General features: G+C 37.0%; 1 protein-coding gene across 1 annotated transcript in view; it reads left to right on the forward strand.

Moving 5' to 3' along the window:
- LOC103115684 (transcription factor A, mitochondrial-like) overlaps positions 1-11874 on the forward strand; it is a 146505-nt gene extending 134631 nt beyond the window's left edge. Inside the window, exon 2 of the mRNA XM_060187266.1 lies at positions 11865-11874. The gene's annotated coding sequence lies outside the window, so the exon portion shown is untranslated. The remainder of the gene's footprint in view (positions 1-11864) is intronic.
- The last annotated feature ends 8498 nt before the right edge of the window (positions 11875-20372 follow it).

Here is a 20372-nt window from a genome sequence, read left to right on the forward strand (position 1 = left end):
AGGATGGTTTTGGCAATTCCAGGTGTTTTCTGGTTCCAAATAAATGATTGCAGTTTTTGTTCTATTCTCTTAAAGAAGCTCGGTGGAACTTTGATGGGTATCACATTAATTTGTGTATGGCTCTGGGGATAATATTCATTTTGATGATATTTATCCTTCCAATCCATAAGCATGGGATTTTTTTCCATTTCTTGGTATATGTTTCTATTTCCTTGATTAGTGACTCATAGTTTTCAGTATACAGGACTTTCACTTCTTTGGTCAGGTTTATTCCTAGGTATTTTATTGATTTTGCTGCAACAGTGAATGGGAGAGATTTCTGAATATACTCTTCTTTGGATTTAGTGTTTGCATAAAGAAATGCCACTGATTTCTGTACATTGATTTTGCAGCCTGACACCTTGCTATATTGCCTAATAACTTCCAGTAGTTTTATGCTGGATTCTTTAGGTTTTTCTATGTATACTATCACATCATCTGCAAATATTGAGAGCTTGACTCCTTTCCTTCCAATCTGTATTCCTTTGATTTCTTTCTCTTGTCTGATTGCTATGGCAAGAACTTCCAATACTATGTTGAAGAGTAATGGAGATAGTGGAAAGTCCTGTCTAGTCCCCAATCTGAGGGGGAATGCTTTCAGCTTCTGTCCATTGAGTATGATGTTGGCTGTAGGTTTGATATATATGGACTCCACTATCTTGAGGAGTTTCCCATAGATTCCCATTTTATGTAGAGTTTTGAGCATGAATGGGTGTTGGATTTTGTCAAAGGCTTTCTCTGCATCTATTGAGATAATCATTTGGTTTTTGTTTTTGCTTTTATTGATGTGATGAATGACATTGATTGACTTATGTATGTTGTACCAGCCTTGCATTCCTGAGATAAATCTGACTTGGTCGTGATGAACCATCTTTTTGATATACTTCTGTATCAGGTTGGCCAAGATCTTGTTTAATATTTTGGCATCTATGTTTATCAGAGGTATTGGCCTGTAGTTTTCCTTTTTTGCTGTGTCCCTATTTGCTTTTGGTATCAGGGCGATGTTGGCTTCATAGAAGGTGGAAGGGAGTGTTCCTGTTTCTTTGATCTTGTGGAAAAGCTTTAGAAGTATGGGTATTAACTGTTTCCTGAAGGTTTTGTAGAATTCCTATGTGAAGCCATCAGTTCAGGACTTTGTTGTTGGGGAGATTCTTAATAACTGTTTTGATTTCTTTGTCTGTGATTGGTATGTTTAGGTTTTGTAGTTCTTCCTGGTTCAGTTTTGGAAGGGCGTATGTTTCTAGGAATTCTTCCATTTCTTCCAGATTTTCTAGCTTGGTGGCTTATATTTCTTCATAGAAGTTTCACATGATTTTCTGGATTTCTGTGGTGTCAGTTGTGATATCTCCTCTCTAGTTTACAATTCTATTAATTTGAGTGTTCTTCCCCACCCCCTTTTTTTAGTGAGTGTGGCTAAGGGTTTGTCAATGTTGTTTAATTTTTCAAAGAACCAACATTTGGCTTCATTGATCTTTTTTATGGTTCTCTTATTTTTGATGTTATTTATTTCTGCTCTAATTTTAGTGATTTATGTCCTTCTGGTTGCTTTAGGGTTCCTTTGTTGTCTTGCTCTTAGTCCTTAAGGTGTGCAGTAAGATTGTTTATTTGAGCTTTTTCTTGTTCTTTAATATGTGCTTGTATAGCTATGAGTTTCCCTCTCAATACTGCTTTAGCTGTGTCCCAAATATTTTGATAGCTTGTTTCTTCATTTTCATTTGTTTCCAGGAACATTTGAATTTCTTGCTTGAGTGTCTCTCTGACCCAGTGGTTCTTAAGCAGTATGTTGTTTCCAAATTCTCTGTCTTTTAGTAATTTTCTGTTTGTTGTTAAATGTTAGCTTTATTCCACTGTGGTCTGAGAAGATACTTGGGATGATTTCAATGCTCTTGAATTTGTTTATGCTGTCTTTGTGGACTAACATGTGGTTTAGTCTTGTGTATGTGTTGTGTGGATTTGAAAAGAATGTGTATTCAAGTTTTTTGGGGTGAAGAACTCTGAAAATTTCCAGGAGGTCTATTCTGTCCTTCTCTTCATTTAATTCTCTTGTTTCTTTATTGATTCTCTGCTTTGTTGATCTGTCTAAGTGTTAGAGTGGGGTGCTAATGTCTCCCACTATTATTGTATTACTATTGATGTATTTTTGAAGTTCTTTGAGTAGGTGATGGTCCCTCACTGGGTGCATAGATGTAAATAATTGTTAAATCTTCTTGGCTGATTGATCCTTTAATCATTATTTAATGACCTTGCCTATCTTTTATTACTTTATTTAATTTAAAATCTATTGTGTCAGAGATGAGAATGGCTGTTCCTGCCTTTTTTTGTGGTCCATTAGCCTATAGTTTTCCATCCTTTCACTTTAAGTCTGTGTTTGTCTTGTTGTGTCAGACGGGATTCTTGCAAACAGCGTATGGTTGGGCTATGTTTTCTGATCCATCCTCCCACTCTGTGACTTTTGATGGGTAAGTTTAAGCCATTGATATCTATTGATATTATGGATTTGATGTATTGTAGTGCCATTATTCAACAATATTTTATTTGCTCTGATATATTGCAAGTATTATAGTGATGTTCTTGTTTGAGGTCTTTTAGAACCTCTTTCAGGGCAGGCTTGGTGATGGTTGCCTCCTTTAACTGTTGTCTGTCTGAGAAAGTTTTGATCCCTCCATCTAGTTTAAATGAAAGTCTAGCAGGATATATTATCCTTTATTGGAGCCCTTTTTCATTCAGGGCTCGATAGATATCTTGCCATTTTCTTTTGGCTTTTAGAGTTTGAGAGGAGAAGTCTGCTGACAGTCTTATGGGTTTTCCCCTGTATGTGGTTTTTTGTTTTTCTCTTGCAGACTTTAGGATCCTTTATTTATCCTTTCTTTTTCTCATTGTAACAGTGATGTGTCTTGGTGTCTTCAGGTCTGGGTTCATTCTGTTTGGGACTCTCTGGGCATTTTGAATCTTAATGTCCTTTCTGTTGTTCAGGTCTGGGAAGTGTTCTTCTATAATTTCCTCTAGAATGTTTACTTCCCCTTCCTCTCTTTCTTCCTCTGGCAGGCCAATTATATGAATGTTACTTCTTTTGAGATCATCCCATATGTCTCTGTTGTTGTTTTTAGTGTTTCTCAATCTTTTTTTTGAACTCTTTTATCTCTTTCTTAGTTTTCTCTAGCTCATCCTCTGTCTGGATAATTCTGTTTTCTGCTTCTGTTAGTCTGCTTTCCCTTCCCTCAGCTTCTTTCTTCAGTTCAGCTATTTCAGCTTTCAGTTCTCTAATTACCTTGAGGTAGCTAGTATTTTCCTTGAGGGTTTCATCTGTTGTTTCCCTAATTTTGATAGCCCTTTTCTCCATAGTTGTCTTCAGTTCTGTGATTATTAGGTTTACTATTGCTTGCATACTTTTCTTATCTATGGTTACTTATGACTGATTTGTAGTTTCTTCTGGGCTCCTGTCTTCATTCATTGTAGCAGCAGTTTTATTTGTTCTTGGTTCAACCATTTTTTTAATTGATTTTTTTTTTTATGTTCTGTTGTTCTTCAGTTGTTGTGGTTTGAGAACAAGCCATGCTATACTAAATACCTTTATGACAAATGCAGTCACCAAGCTCGGAAACTACAATAGTAACCTGAGCAAGGCTTGAAGCAGTTTAACCAATATCTGTTAAACAAACAATGCCTCCATTCTAAGAAAAAATATCAACAAAATCCAAATGAAAAAGAAAGAGACAGTAAAAAAGGATAGCAAGAATAGACAATTATGCAAATCTGATGTCCACTGTAAATTCTAGGGGTAGCAAGAGGAAAATGGGAAGTAGAGAAGAGTCACGCACAAAGAGAGTCTACTGTGAGTCAGATTTCTTCCCCAAAATAATTCACAAATGAGTATCAGTGAATTCCGAAAGCAGAAGAAGGAGGAAGGAAGAATAGAAGACAAGAATGAGAAGGAAAAAAAAAAGAAAAAAAAGAGCAGTTAAAGGAAAGAGATTTATTTTAATTAGCTAGGAAGAGGGAGAAGGAGGAGAGTGGATAGAAGAGGTAGGTAGAGTGAAACAAGATTCTCTCACAATGGATAGGACACCCAGTTACCTAGCAATGGAAAATTCACTAATAGTTTATTTTGGTCAACCTGAAGGATGGGGGGAAGGGACATGCATATATATATATTAGTAATAATAAAATAGAACAGAGTAAAAAACCCTTACCATCAGTCTGCAGATTGGATTGGCTCAGGCAGCCTGAGCAAAAACAGCCAGTTGTTAAACAAACAAACAAAAAACCCCAAAGAAAGAAACAAAAAATACCCCTAGGTAGTCTTTCCCAGGCGGGGTGAGGCTCTGATTGGTCAGATATATTGTCACTCCAATTGAGCTTGAGCAACTTAAAAGGAAAAAAAAAGAGCAAAGGGAATCAGAAAGGAAAAGGATTGGAATCACACCCCTGATGAGCCAGGAATCTTGGTAAAGAAGCAAGCTCAGGGAGGAGCCTGCTAGTAGCAGCTCTCTAGCCCCTGTGGTCTGGTTATAGGTTGGGGGAGAGGGGTGAGCTTCAGAAATAATAAAAAAAAATTCCTTTCTTTTTTCTCTGTTTTCTAACCCAAACTGAGCTATAGTCACCTCCTTGGTGTCACACTTAGGACCCCTTATTCACCATCCTGCTGAAGGCCACGTATCCTACCCTTTCCAAAAGTTGTTTTTGGAGATCACACCAGCAGCTGCCTGCAAGTTGCCATCTTGGCTCCGCCCCGCCCAGCTGGGAACATTTTAGGTACACAAATTCCAGGACCAACTTCCTAGAGTGAGGCAGTCCCTACTGTTGCTAATTCATAGTGAGGGTATGGTCCTGAAGAAACCTACAAAAGGCCTTATGATGATGTTCACAATGGGTGTGAACAGTGATGGTAGAGAGAGGGATCTATTAGAGGTTTAGACACATATTATCTATGAGAGAATCCAATTATTTCCTATTTTGAATCCTGGGTGATGTAATTGCCTGATAGTGACCAAAAGGTCATTGTTAAGTGAGCTAGTCTTTTTCTTTATTCAATTTTTGTAGTCACTTTTTAAAAATCTGTGTCGTTTTTTCTCTTTCTATATATATCTGAATAAAAATGTTGGTACAGAATTATAAAATTGCATGTGTGAGAGCCTGGAAATACACACACACACACACACACACACACACACACACACACACACACACACACACACCCCTTAACACTTAATAAATAAATAAATATTTTTAAAAAGATACAAAGCAGAACAAATTGTTGACTTCTCATTAACCTAAAGACAAGAATATTGCAGATGAAGATTTGGGAATCTCCATTTTGGAAAAAGCTAGTAGGTCTATTTTAGGTATGTTCCAAAGTTAGCTTTGGAGGATTTGTGTTTTCTTATTCTCCAGATGGATACTCAGAAATGACATAGCTGGGTCATATGGAATTAATAGATTTAATTTTTTGAGGACTCTTCATACTGTTTTTCATCATGTCTATACCAATTTTTACTCCAGCTGACCTGTCTTTGATTTTGGGCCCACATCCTCCTCATCCAGGGGACAAAAAAGAGGATTATCTGATTATTTCAAGTTATGATATAGTGAAGAGCCTTACTTCCTACCAAGACAAGATCAATGGAGCATTTATGCTCAAGGAAGTATGCTTAATTGATAGGTAAAATATTTAAAAGCCATTAAATACACTATGGGCACTTTATTTGTTTACTTACTTACGTGTGTATGTGTGTGTGTGTGTGTGTGTGTGTGTGTGTGTGTGTGTGTGTGTGTGAGCCAGGGCACTGCTCAACTTGGATCAAACCTGGGCATTCACTCTTTTGCATTAACAAAATGAGATATCTTCCTGGCATTGAACATAGTTTTATATCATTAATTTACCTATGTTAGTCCTCACCAGAACTTCATTCTTGTGGGTATAGTTTCTGAGAGAACACACACACACACGGAGAGAGAGAGAGAGAGAGAGAGAGAGAGAGAGAGAGAGAGAGAGGAGAGAACACCTGCTTTCCCTGAAGCTTCCTCCAGTGTGATTGCATGCAGGACAAAGAAGACATACTTCCTTTTGAAGGAGAGTTACCATGCTGACTCTGGACAATAGTACAATATGGTTACATTTAAGTCTCCTGAACACTGTTATCCTTGAAATCACAAATTTAATGTGCTAGTTCTATTTATTTCTATTACTTCTTATTTACACTATTGAAATATAAAAGTATATTTTGTGGCCTGAAATGGTCTTATCCAGCACTAGTAACAGTCATCACACACTTTGGAAGCACAGATGTATGTGCTGTATGTGAAATGTTGACAATACCCATGTGACAAGTTAATCACATTTAGCAGATCAATGTGTATCAGTGAGGGTTCTGTGATGCAATAATGGACAATGACTCAGGCTAAACTAAACACAATTAATTACCAAGAGATTATCAGATAGTTCCCAGCAACAGTGGGAAGCTTAGAAAACAGGCATAAATTAAGGATGATTTTGTACACAGATTGGGAGTGGGGTGAGCAGATAGGGTGGGGAGTGGCCTTAAGATAGGTCGCTCACAGAGGAAAGACTGTTGTAGCTTTCTTTACTTTCTTAAAAGGTAGCAAACTAGAGATTATTTTGTGGTTAACACGTTCATCTTCACAGCACTGTTACTAGTTGAATCCTGTCTCAAAAGAAGCAGTGAATGGCAAGATAAAGTGCCAGCACTGAGTATGTCGGGTCATGACTGGATGCCATGGGAGACACAGAGAAATGAGTCACGTATTTATATCATGAAAGCTGGCCTAATCGTTAACCTTGAAGATGCTGTACTGAGACCATTACCTGTGGGTGTCTCACAACAGGTGCACATTCACATCACAGCACACAAGTGGAGAAAATAAAGTACAGGGAAGTAAAATAATTTGCCTCCATTATTAAGTAGTATAGGCAGGATGCAAATTCAGGCCTTCTTGATGACAAACCTGTATTTTATTACACTTTCTTTCTCTTTCTTAGGAGGCACTGTTAACAAGCTCAAACAAGTCAAAATTTAAATGATACATGAAGATCCAAACCTTTCAAGAGGAAAACCACAAATTGCTGGAGATTAGAAAACCTCTGTTAGGAAGCAGTGCTTCATACAAACTTTAGTGGTCCATTTCAACAGGGAAATGCAATCAAGGAAGAGGACATGGCAGGCTGAAAGAGCAAAACAAGACAAGGAGACTGAGCTCAGAGGCAGTTTTAGAGATATGGAAAGTTCCATGCCTTAGTGTGTGAGAGATGCATTATCAACTATGGGGGACTTGTTGTGATGGTCCTGAATTGACCTAAATAGCTAGCTGGGTTCCTTCCATAAAAGGTATTCACACTTTCAGACTGAGAATGACTCAGGCAGCCACAGGACCAATATGTTGGAATTGTGTGGAGTTGCACCCCTCTTATACTATGGTTTTGTCAGTGTTTCCTTTTTATAAATAAAAATTTTTAAAAATTTAAAAAGAACCATGAGTTAAAAGTCACATACTGACTTTTGAATATATCTCACACTAGTAGTTTTTTAATTGGGAAACCACTTTTTAATTTTGACATGCTGCATCATTGCTTAATAATAGAAAGTCCATTTTTTAAAGAGTTGATTAAAAAATTATTGGGGGATTAATGTTTCACAGTCGACAATACTTTGTGCATGCATAACATCTCTCATTTTTCCACACAACAATACAACTCCCACTAGGGCACAAGGACCTGAGCTCTCCCCACCCCTCCACCCCAGAGTCTTTACTTTGGTGCAATACACCAACTCTAGTCAAAGTTCTGTATAGTGTTTTCTCTTCTGATCTTCTTTTTTAACTTCTGCCTGTGAATGAGATCATCCCATATTCATCCTTCTGTTTCTGACTTATTTCACTTAAGATTATTTCTTCAAGCTCTATCCAAGATGGGCTGAAGACAGTGAAATTACCATTTTACTCTGTAAATGTCCAATAGTTCTATTTTATCTATCTCTTCATTTAGCTCCCTCGTGTCTTTACTGATTTTCTGCCTGGATGATCTGTCAAGTTGAGAGAGTGGGGTGTTTAAGTCCCCTATGATTACTGCGTTGCTGTTAATATATTGCTATTTGATATATTTAGATGGCCTCTCCATGGGTGCATAGATGTTGATAATAATTAAGTTCTCTTGATTGATCTTCTGGGTACTAAGTAATGTCCATCCCTATCTTCTTAAATTTTATTTATTTTAAGGTCTATCATGTTAGATGAGAGCATAGCTGTTCCTGCCCTTTTTGTGGTCTATTGGCTTTTATGGTAGTTTTCTATCCTTTCACTTTGAGTCTGTGTTTGTCTTGTTGAGTTAAGTGGGTTTCAGCATATATATGTAGACAGCATATTGTTGGGTTGTGTTTTCTTTTTTTTTTTTTATTGTTGTAGTTATTATTGATGTCGTTGTTGTTGGATAGGACAGAGAGAAATGGAGAGAGGAGGGGAAGACAGAGAGGGGGAGAGAAAGATAGACACCTGCAGACCTGCTTCACTGCCTGTGAAGGGACCTGCCTGCAGGTGGGGAGCCGGGGGCTCAAACCGGGATCCTGACGCCGGTCCTTGAGTTTAGCGCCACCTGCGCTTAACCCGCTGCGCTACCGCCCGACTCCCTGGGTTGTGTTTTCTGATCCATCTTCCTACTCTGTGCCTTTTAATAGGTGAATTCAGGCCATTGACATTTATTGATATCAAAGACTGAAGATATTTTAACGCCATTCTTGTAGAGTTTTAGAGTGTTCTGATATAAGGCATATTTATGGTGGTCTGACTGTTTATAAGAGACCTTTCAGAACTTCTTTCAGGGCAGGCTTGGCGATAGTTGATTCTTTCAACTGTTGCTTGTCTGAGAAGGTTTTTATGCCCCCATCTAGTCTGAATGACAGTCTAGCAGGATATAGTAGTCTTGGTTGAAAGCCTTTCTCATTGAGCACTCAATAGATATCTTGCCATTCTCTTCTGGCCTATAGTGTTTGTGTGGAGAAGTCTGCTGCTAATCTTATGGGTTTTCTTCCATAGGTTACTCTTTGTTTTTCTCTTGCAGCCTTCAGGGTTGTTTCTTTATTCTTATTCCTTTCCATTCTACATATGATGTGTTTTGGTGTCTTTAAGTCTGGGTTAATTCTGTTTGGGACCCTCTGGGCTTATTGAACCTTTATGTCTTTTATGTTGTCTAGACTAGAGAAGTTTTCAGCTATTATGGCCTGAAGAATGCTTTCTTCCCTTCCCTCTCTTTCTTCCTCTGGTAAGCCAATAATGCATATATTATTTATTTCTTTGAAGTCATCCCATAGGTCTCTGTTGTGTATTCAGTATCTCTTAATCTCTTTTTGAGACCTCTTACTTCTTTTTAGTTGTCTCTACTTTGTCCTCGATCTTGCTAATTCTGTCTTTATCTTCATTTATTCTATTCTCTCTTCCCTCTGTTGTTTTCTGTAGTTTAGCTATTTTGTTACCCTGTTCTGATACTGTATACAGGCTTTTAGCTGGACTTTTTTCCTAGTCCATTTCTTCAATGTTTCTTCTTGGGTTAGCCATTGTATATAGTGTGTTGTGAGGTTACTCTCTCTGTACTTTTCAATCCACTGATCACTCTTAGTCCCAGTCTCCTCTTGTTGCAGTCTCCAGTGTCTTTAATATTCCTTGATCTTTAGAGAATTTTTTCAAGTGGGTAGAGATGGAGGTCTGGGCAGAGTTGTGGTTTCTGGATTTTCTGGTGATTTGGTGAGTTCCCAAAGTAATCCTAGTCTTGTTTTGTTGCATTCTTAAATTATCCTTTTTGCTGTTCCTAGTTGACTTGAGGTGCATGAAATGCTGCTACTTTTCTTAAAGACTTAATTTTTTAAAAAAAAGTTTAATGATTTCTATTTTTTAATTTATTTGTTATTGAATAATTGTTTCTACTGGATATAGACAGAGAGATTGAGAGGTGAGGGCAGGTAGAGAGAGGGAAAGAGATAGAAAGACACTTGCATCCCTGCTTCACCACTTGTGAAGCTTTCACCTACAGGTGGAGACCAGGGTCTTGAACCTGGGTCTTTGCCACTGTAACATGAGCATTTAACTAGAAACACCACTACCTGGCCACTAGAGAGGTCATTTGTATTCTTAGTTTTCCACACTAGAAAGGTTATGTACTAAGAAGAAAGGAGAGCTCTTTTCAGAAAAGAGAACACTCAACAGAACCTCAATGAGTTTAAATATCAGGTAAAGGCTTTCACTTTATTCTTTTTCTTTGATCAATTATAAGATCATCAATAGGGGAGGACTTCTGGAGGTGGGGCTATGGAGTAGTAGCAGCTGTGTTTCTCTCCTCTCCTATCCTGGGTCAAGTAGGAATACCAGAGCAGACCACCTGGGACCACAACAAAACAGGACTAGAACTACTTCAGGAACCCAACAAATCACTGGTGAGTGCAAACATGTGTGACTCATGGACATAAAGGAGCCTAGGGAGAGATTAAGTGGCTGATAACAATCGAGAAGTTTACCAGTTGAGACACCACCTCCAGTCTGTTTCACCAACTCCCTTAAGACTCACCAAATGCAACTGTGAATCTCCATTACTACTGCCCTCAGAATCTGGAGCAGCGAGGTGGGGGGAGGCCCTGTGCTGACAGCAGGGGACAGAGAACTAACGAGGAAGATCTATACCTTGGTGGCCCAGCTATGGGGCTGTGAGAGTCTCTTTGCATAACCACTGTATTATCTCTGCCCCACCATGCTTTATCTCTTGGTCAGGAGTCAGTGAGTAAGCTAAGAAGCCTTCTTATAGTTTAAAAGCCCTCAGGCTCCCATAGCCTCCAGGGAAGAAAAAGAACAAAAGAGGCTTTTAAGCCACTGTGCTCCAAATCAGAAATTAAAATAATATTGAAACAACTGTCAATTTCCACAACTGTGAACCCTTTGATTACCTTACTTGGACACAAGGAAATCCAGGTATAGTGATCAGTAATTTGAAAAGTACTGAGAGAGGGACCTCATAACATACTATCTAAAATGGTTAAACCAACAAGAAGAAATACTGAAGAAATGAAGGAGGACAAGAGTCCAGTAAAAGTCCCCTAAGGTTGAACCACAAAATAATGAGGTCAACATCCAAATACTAGTTAAGGAAATAATCACAGGAGTGAGTAAATAGCTTGAAAGAATTGTCATCAGAAATGCAGAAACAACAAATGAGACTCTGAATAAAACACTAATTTTCTCAAGGTTATTAGAGAGCTGAAAGCTGAAATAGATGAGCTAAGAACACAATTAGTTGTATAAGCTAAAACAGTATCACAACAGGGTAACAAAATAGATGAACTCATGAAAACAGTAGATTGGATAGAGAATAGAATAAATGAGGCTGAAGACAGAATTAGCAAGATCGAGGACAAAGTAGAGACAACTAAAAAGAAGTAAGAGGTCTCAAAAAGAGATTAAGAGATACTGAATACACAACAGAGACCTATGGGATGACTTCAAAGAAATAAATAATATATGCATTATTGGCTTACCAGAGGAAGAAAGAGAGGGAAGGGAAGAAAGCATTCTTCAGGCCATAATAGCTGAAAACTTCTCTAGTCTAGACAACATAAAAGACATAAAGGTTCAATAAGCCCAGAGGGTCCCAAACAGAATTAACCCAGACTTAAAGAAACCAAAACACATCATATGTAGAATGGAAAGGAATAAGAATAAAGAAACAACCCTGAAGGCTGCAAGAGAAAAACAAAGAGTAACCTATGGAAGAAAACCCATAAGATTAGCAGCAGACTTCTCCACACAAACACTATAGGCCAGAAGAGAATGGCAAGATATCTGTTGAGTGCTCAGTGAGAAAGGCTTTCAACCAAGACTACTATATCCTGCTAGACTGTCATTCAGACTAGATGGGGGCATAAAAACCTTCTCAGACAAGCAACAGTTGAAAGAATCAACTATCGCCAAGCCTGCCCTGAAAGAAGTTCTGAAAGGTCTCTTATAAACAGTCAGACCACCATAAATATGCCTTATATCAGAACACTCTAAAACTCTACAAGAATGGCGTTAAAATATCTTCAGTCTTTGATATCAATAAATGTCAATGGCCTGAATTCACCTATTAAAAGGCACAGAGTAGGAAGATGGATCAGAAAACACAACCCAACAATATGCTGTCTACATATATATGCTGAAACCCACTTAACTCAACAAGACAAACACAGACTCAAAGTGAAAGGATAGAAAACTACCATAAAAGCCAATAGACCACAAAAAGGGCAGGAACAGCTATGCTCTCATCTAACATGATAGACCTTAAAATAAATAAAATTTAAGAAGATAGGGATGGACATTACTTAGTACTCAGAAGATCAATCAATCAAGAGAACTTAATTATTATCAACATCTGTGCACCCATGGAGAGGCCATCTAAATATATCAAATAGCAATATATTAACAGCAACACAGTAATAGTAGGGGACTTAAACACCCCACTCTCTCAACTTGACAGATCATCCAGGCAGAAAATCAGTAAAGACACGAGGGAGCTAAATGAAGAGATAGATAAAATAGAACTATTGGACATTGGACATTTTTAGAGTCATGCATCCCAAGAAACTGGAATACACATTTTAGTCAAGTCTACATTGGTCATTATCAAGGAAAGACCATATGTTAAGTCACAAAGAGAGAGAGCACCAGCAAATTTAAGAACATTGAAATCATTCCAAGCATCTTCTCAGACTACAGTGGAATTAAACTAACACTTAAAAATCAACAAAATATTAGTAGTAGTAATCCCAAAATGTGGAAGCTCAACAGTACACTACTTAACAACTACTGAGTCAAAGAGGAAATAAAGGAAAATATCAAAATGTTTTGAGAGTTCAATGAAAATGAAGACACAACCTATCAAAATATTTGGGACACAGCTAAGGCAGTTCTGAGAGGGAAGTTCATAGTCATACATGGACACATTAGGAAACAAGAAAAAACACAAATAAACAGCCTAATTGCACATCTTAACTAGAAGAAGAAGAACAAAGGAACTGTAAAGCAACCAGAAGGTCAGAAATCACTAAAGTTAGGGCAGAAATCAATAACATTGAAAATAAGAAAACCATACAAAAGATCAGTGAAAGTAAATTTTGTTTCTTCAAAAGAGTGAACAAAATGAACAAACCTTTATCCAGACTCACTAAACAAATAGGGGAGAAGAACCAAATAAATCAGATCATAAATGAAAGAGGAGATAACACAACAGACACCACAGAAATTCAACATATCATGTGAAACTTCTATGAACAACTATATGCCACCAAGCTAGAGAACCTGGAAGAAATGGACAAGTTCTTAGATAACTATGAACTTCCAAAATTATGTGAAGAGGAACTAGATAACATGAACAGGGCCATCACAACCAATGAAATTGAAACAGTTATCAAAAACCTTCCCAAAAATAAAAGTCTTGGACCAGGTGGTTTTTACAAATGAATTTTACAAAACCTTCAAAGAAGAACCTCTACTTTTAGATGTCTTTCAGAAGATAAAGACACTGGAATACTCCCCTCCAGCTTCTATGAAGCCAACATCACTCTGATACCAAAAGCAGACAGGGACACAACTAAAAAAGAAAACTACAGACCAATATCTCTGATGAACATAGATGCTAAAATACTGAACGAAATTCTAGACAACTGGATACAGCAGTATATTAAAAAGATTGTTCATCATGACCAAGTAGACTTTATCACAGGGATGCAAGCTTGGTTTCATATACATAAATCAATCAACATTATCTACCACATCAATAAAAGCAAGTCCAAAAACCACATGGTCATATCCATAGATGCAGAGAAGGTCTTTGACAAAATACAACATCCCTTTATGATCAAAACACTACAAAAAATGGGAATAGATGGACAATTCCTCAAGATAGTGGAGTCTATATATAGCAAACATACAGCCAACATCATACTCAATGGTGAAAAACTGGAAGCATTTCCCCTCAGATCAAGTACTAGACAGGGCTACCCACTATCACCATTATTATTCAACATAGTGTTGGAAGTTCTTGCCATAGCAATCAGGCAGGAGTAAGGAATTAAAGGCATACAAATTAGAAGAAAAGAAGTTAAACTCTCCCTATTTGCAGATGACATGATAGTACACATAGAAAAACCTAAGGAATCCAGCAAGAAGATTTTGGAAATCATCAGGCAATACAGTAAGTTGTCAGGCTACAAAATTAACATTCAAAATTCAGTGGCATTCCTCTATGCAAACACTAAGTTAGAAGAAGTTGAAATCCAGAAATCAATTCCTTTTACTGTAGTAGCAAAACTAATAAAATATCTAGGAATAAGCCTAACCAAAGAAGTGAAAGATTTGTATACTGAAAATTATGAGTCTCTACTCAAGGAAATTGAAAAAGAAGTGTTAAGATATTCCATGTTCATGGGTTGAAAGAATTAACATCAAAATGAATATACTACCAGAGCCATATACAAATTTAATGGATCCCTATAAAGATCCCAACCACAGTTTTTAGGAGAATAGAGCAAATGCTACAAATGTTTATTTGGAACTAGAAAAGACCTAGAATTGCCAAAACAATCTTGAGAAGAAAGAAAAGAATGGAAGGCATCACACTCCCAGATCTCAAATTGTATTATAGGGCCATTATAATCAAAACTGCTTTGTACCGAAACATGAATATACACACTGACCAGTGGAATAGAATTGTGAGCCCAGAAGTAAGCCTCCACACCTATGGACATATAATCTTTCATAAAGGTGCCCAAACTATTAAATGGGGAAAGCAGAGTCTCTTCAATAAATGGTGTTGGGAAAAATGGGTTGAAATATGAAGAACTATGAAACTGAATCACTATATTTCACCAAATACAAAAGTAAATTCCAAGTGGATCAACGACTTGGATGTTAGACCACAAACTATCAGATTTTGGCAGAACTCTTTTCCACATAAATTTTAAAGACAGTATCAATGTAACTAATCCAATTACAAAGAAGACTAAGGCAAGAATAATCCTATGGGACTACATCAAATTAAAAAGCTTCTGCACAGCAAAATAAACCACTACCCAAACAAAGAGACCCCTCACAGAATGGGAGAAGATCTTTACATGCCATACATCAGACAAGAGGCTAATAATCAGAATATATAAAGAGCTTGCCAAATTCAACAGAAAGAAAACAAATAACCCTATCCAAAAATGGAAAGAGGACATGGACAGAATATTCACCACAGAAGACATTGAAAAGGCCAAGAAACACATGAAAAAATACTCCAACTCTTTGACTGTCAGAAAAATGCAAATCAAGACAACAATGAGATACCACTTAACTCCTGTGAGAATGTCATATGTCAAAAAATGTAACAGCAACAAAAACTGGAGAGGTTGTGGGGTCAAAGGAACCTTCCTGTACTGCTGGTGGGAATGTAAATTGGTCCAAGCTCTGTGGAGAACAGTCTGGAGAATTCTCAGAAGGCTACAAATGGAGCTACCCTATGATCCTGCAATTCCTCTCCTAGGGATATTTCCTAAGGAACCCAACACACCCATCCAAAAAGATCTGTGTACACATATGTTCTTAGCAGCAAAATTTGTAATAGCCAAAACCTGAAGCAACCTAGGTGTCCAACAACAGATGAGTATCTTAGCAAGTTGTGGTATATATACACAATGGAATACTACTCAGCTATTAAAAATGGTGACTTCACCATTTTCAGCCGATCTTGGATGGACCTTGAAAAATTCATGTTAAATACAATAAGTCAGAAACAGAAGGATGAATATGGGATGACCTCATTCTCACACAGAAGTTGAAAAATAAGATCAGAAGAGAAAACACAAGTAGAACCTGAACCTGTATTGCACCAAAGTAAAAGACTCTGGGATGGGCAGGGGGTGGGGGTGAGGGGGAGAATACAGGTCCAAAAAGGATGACAGAGAACCTAGTGGGGATTGTATTGTTATATGGAAAACTGGGAAATGTTATGCATATACAAACTATTGTATTTACTGTTGAATATAAAACATTACTTCCCCAATAAAGAAATTAAAAATAAAGACCAGCAATAGTGTTATGGCCAACATATAGAAGCAACTACACTGGGAAATATGGCAATAGTACAGAAGAAACTTTGGAGGTGTAGAGAGAATACACGGGGAAGACTTCAGTACAGGTGTACAGGTGGAGCACTGTACTTCCAAGCATGAGGTCCCAATTTCCATCCTTGTTATTGCATATGCCAGAGTGACACTCTGGCTCTCTGGATTTCTCTTTTTTGTTAATAATAACTAAAGCTTTTAAAAAGATTTCAGTGATACTTTGGACAAGTAATTCTCATTAGGAATCAGGTTAGATGTGTGGGTATGGGTAGGAGAGCTTAGATGGAGTTTCAGAGTTGGAGATGAACAATGTTTGTTTTCTGTTCTGCCCTCCCACAGTCAATGACTAATTGGTTAGACCACTCTTCATAGGATCCAATACTCAGCTCCTTAGCATCGTGTTTTGAGCAAGATGTGACTAGAGTGGGCATTTCACCAAAAACCTTTTTGCCACAAACCTTTTTGAATGGTTTCCTTTGTAAAGAGGTGTGTGTGAGTTGGCGGTAAGTGGGGAGTGGGAGCGGGGGTTGAAAATGGAAGTGTTACAGGTTCTCCTGCTGCTTTAGACCTAGGAGTGTGGGGAAAGTGAAAAGTAGGATTATGTTCCCCAAGGATTTACAGAATTATTGCCTCAATCTTGTTCAATTTTTTTTTTAGCATGGAAGAAAGAAACTTCACAGTTGAGATGAAGGACTTCAAAATGAGGTTATCCAGGTGGGTTCAATATAAACACAAGTGAGTCAAAAAAGAGGAAATGACAGAAGAAGAAGTAAGAGAGATGTTGCCACAAGTCAAGACATGATATGGGTAGTCTCTAGAAGTTAAAAAAAAGTAAGGAAAGGAGCTCTCTCCTAGGCTGTCCAGAAGAAAACAACCCTGCTTACTTTTCAGCTTTCACTGATAATGAAGTCTGTGTCAGATTTCTGATATCTTCTGAACGGATTTTTGTTTGAAGCTATTGGGTTGTAGTCATATGTTGCAGCACTAGGAAATTAATGTAAGAAGGGTTGAGCCATCATAAAAAAAATAGAGATCTGTAGGGTAGAGTAGAATGTTGATTCTATTTGGGGCTTTCTAGATGTTGATGTAGCAAATATATTATTGAAGCATTGTCCATCCAATAACTGAGTAACAGAAAGGAAGACACTACAACATTTTGAGTGGATAATAACAAATATTATTGAATACATACAGATTTTATTTTTCTACAAATGACCGATATTTGTAAAATGCCTAAAAGGATTCTAGTTTTTTCACCAAGTTAGTGGTCAAGGATTAAGAGATATGTTCAAAAGTACTTAGAAATAGACATAAAATGGACTCACAGCTGAGACTAATCTATATCTAGATTGTGTTGTTTTGTTATTATGTAGTATTATGGTTCTATCTCAATTATGAGGAAGGAAGTCAAAGGAGTTCTTAAGAAATATCCTGATTTTTCTTAGAAATATAGAAGGTCCCCAGTAGATAATATTAGGGCTAAAGGGTCACTTTGAGGGGTCAGAGGTGGAAAGATTTACAGAAATAGTAAGAAGAATGAGATGAATAACCCAGAGTTGACGCTCCTCAAAACAACACTTTCTTCATATTAATAGGTCACTTGCTCCAACCAGTGGGTGTATGAATAATGTCAGCAGTGACTCACTGTCTGTTGAACAAACAGAGGGAGGGGGTAAGAGGCTGTGTAGTGGCTAAGGGAACTGACTCTTCCTGCCCCTACAGGATCAATTCTACTTCAGGGATCTAATCCTGGATTTTCTTTTTGTAGAGGCAGAAATAATAAGTATAGAGATTTCCCCAATGTCTGAGGAGTCCAATGGGCAAAAGAAGAAACTTCAGAATCCCAGACTTGAACTGAAATTGTATTGACTGATAGAGTAAGGAGATCTGAGTTATTTGTCCAGGAATACAGAGCAAGTCAGTGGTGTGGCCAAAATTTAAAATCAATATCATCTAACTCCAAAACTGATAATTGATCTATTTAGCTATGAATTAAGCACATATGCAATTTTGAGAAAGCCCCCTTTCACAGATAGAATCACAACTTAGCTGCAGCATAGTGTAGTAATGTGTAAATAAAAATAAAAGCATGGATACCTAGGTGGGAAGTTCTAACACTGCTAGAGAATGCCTAGTGGAAGGAGAGAGCTTCTCTGGTGAAGTGAACTAAGAACTGTCCAGAAGAAGAGCATTCTGGGTAAAGGAAGAAATGTTTAAAGGCATGAAGATGGTGAGTAGATCTGGGAAGAGTTAGTGGACCATTGGCCACAACAATGTGTCAACAACCCCCTGGCACAGAATAGCAACTGAAGATCTGTGAAGAGAAAAACCTTAATGTTTATATCAATAGCTGAGTTCTAAATTCATACCCATCATACATCAATCATCCTAAGAATCATGTAGGCATATATTTAGGAATACTTTATCATTCTGTTCAGTAATCATGACTTAAGTATGTCAGGCTAATATTTTTGGTGAGATTTATTACATCAGAATTGTGTAGTGTATGTTTGTAGTCATAGGCCTTTCAGTTTTTTGTACATACAAATGGTCATCTGACCATGAGACACGATCTCAGGACTTTTTTAAAGCAGAGGGAAATTTGCATCCTAGTTCCCTATCCTCTGAGAATCATGCACCTCAGAAACCTCCTTCTCTTTTTTGAGCCTCAGGGGGTAAGATAGCACCAACAGTGTATTACGTTTCATGTTTGTTGCTTCTTCTTCTTCTAGCGTCTGTCATGTTTGTTGCTTAGTCTTTGGAATAAATCATTCCAAATGATTAAATAAATGTTGCATTGTTTATTAATTAATTTTCTATTTTCACACCAAGACTTCTCATTTTTTTATAATTTATTTCCTTTTATTGGGGGTATTAGTGGTTTAAAGTAAATACAGTTGTTGATACATGTGTAAATTTCTCAATTTTCTGCAAAGCACTCTTAACCATATCCTAGGACCTCCTTCACCATCATGCACCTGGACCTGAAACTTCTCTACCATCCCCAGAATCCTTTATTCTGGTGCAATACATCAAAGCCTCTAGAGTTTTTTTTTTTTTTTTTTTTTTTTGTGTGTGTGTGTGTGAGTGTGTTTTCATCTATACTATTTACTATTATCATTCACGTGGTTTTTATCCTTTAGATTACTTTCTGTTGAAAGATTTCCTGAAATGAAACTAATGGTTCAAAGATGCATAATACTTTCCATGTCTTTTGATATATGTCACACTATAATATTATGGAAAAGTGGGAATGATTGTTGTGGGTATCAAATATTCAGGGCTGAGGAGATAGCATAATAGTTATGAAAAAAGATTTTCATGCCTGAGACTCTGAGGTCCCAGGTTCAATCCCCACTACCACCATAAGACATAGATAAGAAGTGTTGCAGTCTCTATATACTTTACCTTCTGTGGCTTTCTAATTAAAGTAAATGAATAAAATAATTAAAAAATATCAATGCAACCCCACAAAACCTGGTAATTGTATTTTGCAAATTTTTGATACTTTATTAGGTGAAATTCCTTATTTAAACTATAAGTCACTACTAATAATCGGAGTTAGACATTTTATATTGTCTCTGATTTCCATATGAGCTCAATCTTGTAAATTTTCCTGTCCATTTACCTGCTAGGATTTTAATATTTTTCTTTCCAATTTGTATTATTCTAGAATCATATACTGGAAAGTAAGCAAGGTATCTCTTAAAGGCTACATAAATAAAGGAATGGATTAGGAACAAGTACATAGTATGCTTCTAAAATAAATAAAAATAATAAATATTAAATTATAAAAATGACAAAATTTAAATGCCATTTAACAATAGCTTACCAGTTGAGAAGGAAATGGTTAAACTAAGAAAGTACTCATAGAGCCATGTATTTTTGAGGAATTAAGTTTATATATCTCTTAACTTTAAGCCCTAAAAAGTAAAATACTTATGTTAAAACATCAATAATTATCACCAAAAGTACAAAATGAAACAGAGAATGTAACTGTGACGCTGGGGAGAGGAGATTGAAATAAGGAAACAACCACCAACAATACTTTCCCCCCAAGTAAGTTTAGACAAGAGAAATAAAGAATTAGGAAAGGGCTAAAATAGAGTTTAAAAATAAGGTAATAAATCAAGTTAGTCAACAATTTGTTTGGCTCTATGTGTTAACTCTTTTTTCAGATTTCAGATGCTAACATGATGCCAACCA

The sequence above is a fragment of the Erinaceus europaeus genome, chromosome 3 (genome assembly GCF_950295315.1).
Source record: "Erinaceus europaeus chromosome 3, mEriEur2.1, whole genome shotgun sequence".
NCBI classification, from domain to species: Eukaryota; Metazoa; Chordata; class Mammalia; order Eulipotyphla; family Erinaceidae; genus Erinaceus; species Erinaceus europaeus.